General features: G+C 44.0%; 1 long non-coding RNA gene across 1 annotated transcript; it reads left to right on the top strand.

The window, feature by feature from the left end:
* Positions 1 to 4,862: 4,862 nt before the first annotated feature.
* LOC138368205 (uncharacterized) lies at positions 4,863 to 5,457 on the top strand. The gene is made up of 3 exons (XR_011229535.1): positions 4,863 to 4,943; positions 5,036 to 5,172; positions 5,260 to 5,457. It is a non-coding gene; the product is annotated as an uncharacterized lncRNA (long non-coding RNA).
* Positions 5,458 to 5,952: the final 495 nt, after the last annotated feature.

The following is a 5,952-nucleotide window of genomic DNA, read 5'->3' as shown; positions in this document are numbered from 1 at the left end:
ACGTTATGAAGAATATTCATCCCAGGAAATCCAGACGGAGATATGGCAAATGGAAAAATTAACCTTCCAACATCGAGACCAGATTACAGCCTTCGAGACTGGATGGAGTGTGTATGGACTTTTAAGGTGAGGAAGGCGGCCTCTACCCCACACCCCTACATTCCTCCCCCTCCAGGTGGGGACACAGGTGTATTTAAAGGCCTCCTCCGTCACTCCTGGTCACTATAGTTGACGACGACTCGCTCCTCTCAACCGCCCCTCCGCCATGGCTTTATCATCCATTAAGTCAATAGACAACGACATCACCGACACCCACGCCTTTGGGGTTGGAGATGTTATAGTGTATGATCTCCCCGCTGCCGTTGTGCGTCCCTATGGACTGGCAAGTGTAATATGGAAATGTTACAACTATGCCCGTGTGGAACGTGAAGGACTGACTAATGTCAACAGGGCCACAATACGTTACCGGTCTACCGCAGGGGACATTGAAGTGAAGATAGCTCCCCTACCCTCCGACTGTCAAGACATTGTCGAAGAGCCGGTGTTATTTTTTCGCCCCACCATGGTGGCGCTAATTTCTGCTTTCGGTGCAGGAGCACCCTTCGAGTCCAACCCTATAGCTCAGGAGCAAGTGCAGTCTTCCGCCGACATCCACTACGTCACCAATGTCACCCTGGATACTGCCAAAAATAGGTTGTTTTGGCTGAAAACAGCCCTAACAAAGGTTGGCAATCTTATGGTAAGAACCCCAACCATGTTTCGGTTGGTGGTACCCCATGGACTGGGGGCCTCCCGTGGTGGCATGGACAACTGGCACAAGGACGTCGGACCCATGCTCATTTCTCTCAATAACGAGTTAACCAAGCATAACAAGGAGCTGGTAATCCTCAAACGTCCCACTACTGTTACCCCATCAATGGTACCCCTCCCGAATGATGATCCTAGCGGAGAGGGTGATAGTAAAACTATCACCCTAGACGCAGTGGTGGGGGAGGGTGCCACCACCCCAGGAAGCTCTTCTCGTTCTACACCACCAGCACTACCAGCACCACCAGCTACCCCCAGGAAGAAGAGACATCTACAAGAGTACTCATCCACCTCCAGCGCCGCCCCACCCCCACCCTCAACATCTGGTACAGCCAAACGACGGATCGAAACCACTATTGACTTCGACCCCCTCTCAAATCATCGTATTGACACCATCCTCGATGGAGAGTCACAGGAAATATTCCTGTTATCCTCCTCACCGAAAAAACAACGAAAGCTGTAACCATCCCAACACAAAGAAGAGGTGGCAGCACCACCACCGTCAGTAACAGCAGCAGCAGCGACGACAGCAGCAGTACCACCATCTACAACAGCTTCGGTGGTGGTAGCAGCAACCGTAGCAGCAGCAGCACCACCAACGACTGTGGCAGTGGTGTCAGCGGTACCAACAGCTCCAGTGGCGGTGGCAGCAGCGGCAGCAGTACCACCAACTACAGCAGCAGCAGCAGCAGCACCAGCAGCAGTACCATCAACGCTGGCAAGCGGTGTCAGCGGTAACCACAGCTCCAGTAGCAGGGGTGGTAGCGGCAGCAGTACCACCAACTACAACGGCTCCAGCGGTGGCAGCGGCAGCAGCAGTACCATCATCGCTGGCAGCGGTGTCAGCGGTAACCACAGCTCCAGCAGCGGGGGTGGTAGTGGCAGCAGTACCACCAACTACAACGGCTCCAGCGGTGGCACCGGCAGCAGCAGTACCATCATCGCAGGCAGCGGTGTCAGCGGTAACCACAGCTCCAGCAGCGGTGACGGTAGCGGCAGCAGTACCACCAACTACAATGGCTCCAGCGGTGGCAGCGGCAGCAGTACCATCAACGGTGGCAGCGGTGTCAGTGGTACCAACAGCTCCAGCAGCGGCGGCAGCGGCAGCAGCGGGCGACAGCAGCACCAACAGCTGCTGCTCTTTATATGTAATTTGTTATGGGGAATAATCCCCCTGTTGTAGTTCTTTTAAAAAGTAATATTTCCTTAGTAGATTAATAAAATAAAATATAAGTAATGATGTTTTATTCCCACCCCAATCAGTACATAACTGAACAATGGACGAGGAACACTACATATACCTTACTAGCCTCGACCAAGAAGATATATACAACAACACAAGTTCAGCATTTACAAACACCATCCCCACTCTACATTTAAACCCTTCCATTAAACATGAAGTGGCCTTAGTCAACATACTCCTACCCAGACGAATTAACGCTATCATCAAGGATGAGGGGGAGTCTGGCATAGACGTTTATGTTACTTTTAAACGAGGAACTCTTTCTAAAAGCCCAGAACATTTCATTTACACCTTCCTCCCCAAAACCAACATATTATCCAGAAACATCACATTCATCACGAGTGAGATTAGCCGACAAATAATCACCGACATGAAACTTAGCTTCCGCGGTGATTTCAAAATATACTTCTCAGAAAGAGAACCAATCCTCACCTATGATCAATCCTTAGAGCGAGTATTACTAGCCTCCACTCTTAACAATGAAGGCACTGGTTCGTTATATTCTCTTAGCCTTCAATTTAAACACAGAATAGCTAATGTACTTGGTTTTGACAGCAGTCGCAAATACACCATTTATCAGGCAAAATCAGATGACATTACAGCGGCCTCCAAGGTCGTGGCCTCATTCCCCCCAGACAATGACGGAGGTTGTGACTATTTACTCATTTATAGTGACGTCATCGAGCCGGATCGTTACGGGGGGCAAATTGTAAATATCTTAGATGCAATCAATTATCATGACTCATATTCTAGAGGGGCTTATCCCCTAGTGTACAAGACATTAAATACTAACACGTTGGAGAAAGTAAGTATTAAAATAACAGATCAGTTTGGACGAATGGTTAGTTTTGAAGATGGGAGGTTGGTTACGGCAGTCTTACACCTCCGCCCTAAGGTATAACAATATAATCTATATAAATATAAATATATATATATATATATATATATATATATATATATATATATATATATATATTAGTATATTTTGGTAGCAGTCTTTCCTGTAGACATATATTATTAAATATGACCGAAAAAGTAAGATTAATAATTCTAACACGAATTTTCTCAATCTTTCGTACATTTCTTTTCACTGTTGGAGGTAAATCAAAAATCAATTCTCCAAAATTCATTTTTATTTCTAGTCTGACGCGACACGAGCGCGTTTCGTAAAACTTATTACATTTTCAAAGACTTTAGTTCACAAATACACAACTGAATAGAACTTACGCATCTCCGATTTTATATCTACATTTGAGTGAGGTGGAAGGGGTGATGTGGCATCAACACAAGACAGAACAAGAGGTGGCATTAATAGGGTATTAATTTCATCAACACAAGACAGAACAAGAGGTGGTATTAATAGAAATATTGGGGAAATTAATACCCTATTAATTAATGTGTTTTCCCCTACTATTGGACGTAACAACCCTAGACCAATACATATTAGATAATATAGATGTGCGCCTAAGATTGGAGCTCTACCCACATGCTTGGGTGCTAAATACAAGTGTGGACGATGGCTCTAAGTATCGGCTGCATATGGATTATGCTAAGTTGTGGGTAACACGAGTGTTCCCCTACCCAAGTGCTTACCTAGCCTTAAACAGCTCACTGTTAGCATCCCCCGACCCCATAAGCTATATTTTCAATAAAACCATTTCTAAAACATATGTCCTAGCAGGGAATCAAACTAGTCTCTTAATTGATCAGCCTTGGGCGCAAGTAATTCCTCACAAGATATTCATGGTAATTGTACCAATGAATTATTTCGCTGGCCTTCACCAAGGTAATGGATTATATTTTGAAAATGCAAAGCTGAAAAATATTGCCATGTATTTGAACAATAACGCAATTTACCGAATTGGCGGTGATTTCGACAATCATTATGCCCGCCTTTATTACGAAACTTTGAAGACATTAGGGTTAGAGCGTGATTCACTTCTAGCCTATGACACTTTTTAATAAGGGAAGATCGATATTCGCCTTTGACTTAACCACCATTCAAACAAAGGATTCCCTCCCTGTGGAGAAATCTGGCAACTTGCGTATGGAGCTTGAGTTTGGCGGTGGTGTTACATATAACAGGCTGGTTTTACTGTTTGGGGAAACGACCGGGGTACTATCCATCGACGGGCAGAGAACTGTTCTGTGTGACGTGCGAGCTTAAAAACATAATGAATTGTTATGATATAAATATTAATTTAAAAAATAATCTAGGGGATCGAGCACTCTACCTAGGTTGTTATAATGCTGATGAAATAGAACATTTAAATATCTCATCAAGAAAACCTATTGTTCTCATAACTAATATTTTACCATCACACAGCAGATTAACTATGGGACATTGGGTAGCTATTTATGTTGATAAAGTTAAACATCGAATGTTTTTTTTCGATAGTTATGCAATGTCGGCGGTTACTTATGGACATTATTTTCAAGGATTTATTAAAACTAACAAAATAACAAAGGTGTTTGGAATGTGCTACAGACTCCAGAGTGATTTTACTCTTGCCTGCGGGCTCTATTGCGTCATGTTTGTTCATAGGGTGAGTCACCTGGGGTTGCCTTCAACAGTACATTACTTACATAATGTATTTTCAAGCGTTAATTTAAAATTAAATGATAAACGTGCCCTCGCTTATGCGAGACGATATTTTCCTATGAAACATCACTGTGTTAGGACATTTTGTAGAGGAGTAAGGGTTGGTTCTTATAGGTGGTGTAGAGAATATTTTTGTTAGCTAGGCAACCTACCTAACAAGGGGATTACCCCCATATAAAACCCCTCTCACCCCACAACCTCCCTAGAAGACCTCCAACCTCCTCATCCTACATATGGAAGGCGTCTCCCCAAAAACACTCACGGGGAAGATTGAAGTCCTTGAAGGGCCTGGTTAGTATTACCCTCACTTTCTGGTAAAGATTTATTTTTTTCCCACAATAGAAAGTTTGTACAACCTCTATTTTACCTCTTCTTTTTTTCAGTGCAATTCTTAGGACCCGCCCACATTTGTAGAGTAGTAATTCTACGTGGGAGGTCTGCCCCAAACAAGATGCTGTTACGTAGCCTAATTGATGATGCCTGCTGTAGAGGACACAAGGTCGCTCCTGCAGGGGGAGAGGTATGTACTAGCAGTTCTTAGAGGAAATAGAATATTTTTCAAATAAAAGATATAAGCCTATAAATTATTTCCCCCATCTCTTTCCAGAACACTTCAGATGAGGATCAGAAGGAAACTCATCCAAAAGGCAACCACCCAACTCACCCCACACCCCCAAGAGAGGGGGGAAGGGGACAAGAACTCCCCCCACTCACCACGGATGGGGAGACGTCAGAATTCTACTCAGATGAGGAAGGGGAGGTGGAGGGGGGAGAGGGATAGGAGTGAGGAAAACCATAACTACAATTATTACCTATCATAATTAACTTCTTATACATCATTTGTGATTTTTACCTAATAAAACATTAATAAATTCTTTGATTTTTTTTAACCCCTGGAGGAGATTTATAATTTAATACTCCTATATAAGCCCCACTCGATCCTCGCTGGGTGTCGAACTCTGTTACGGTAAAGTCAAGGCCATTAGGTGCGAGGAAGGGTACGGGCGACCACCCATACCGAGAGGAACCTGTTTGACACCTGCCCCATAGAGGAATGTGGGGGGCGTAACTGGCACTCACCTGTGAGTGTTTATTATACAAATAAATTCATTTTTACTTAAATATACTGTCATACTTTACTGTATAAATGAACATGATCATAGTGGTGCATAATAGATACCTATCTTCACTGTTTTTCGACTGCTACCACACACACCTTGGGTGACCTAATATGGAGTGGCACTATGTGACTCCCCGCTTCTGATTTTCTTATCTGATTTACATACACAGGTGGCTCTAT

Source organism: Procambarus clarkii, chromosome 3, assembly GCF_040958095.1.
Source record: "Procambarus clarkii isolate CNS0578487 chromosome 3, FALCON_Pclarkii_2.0, whole genome shotgun sequence".
NCBI classification, from domain to species: Eukaryota; Metazoa; Arthropoda; class Malacostraca; order Decapoda; family Cambaridae; genus Procambarus; species Procambarus clarkii.
This window is presented reverse-complemented; position numbering and strand designations above follow the sequence as displayed.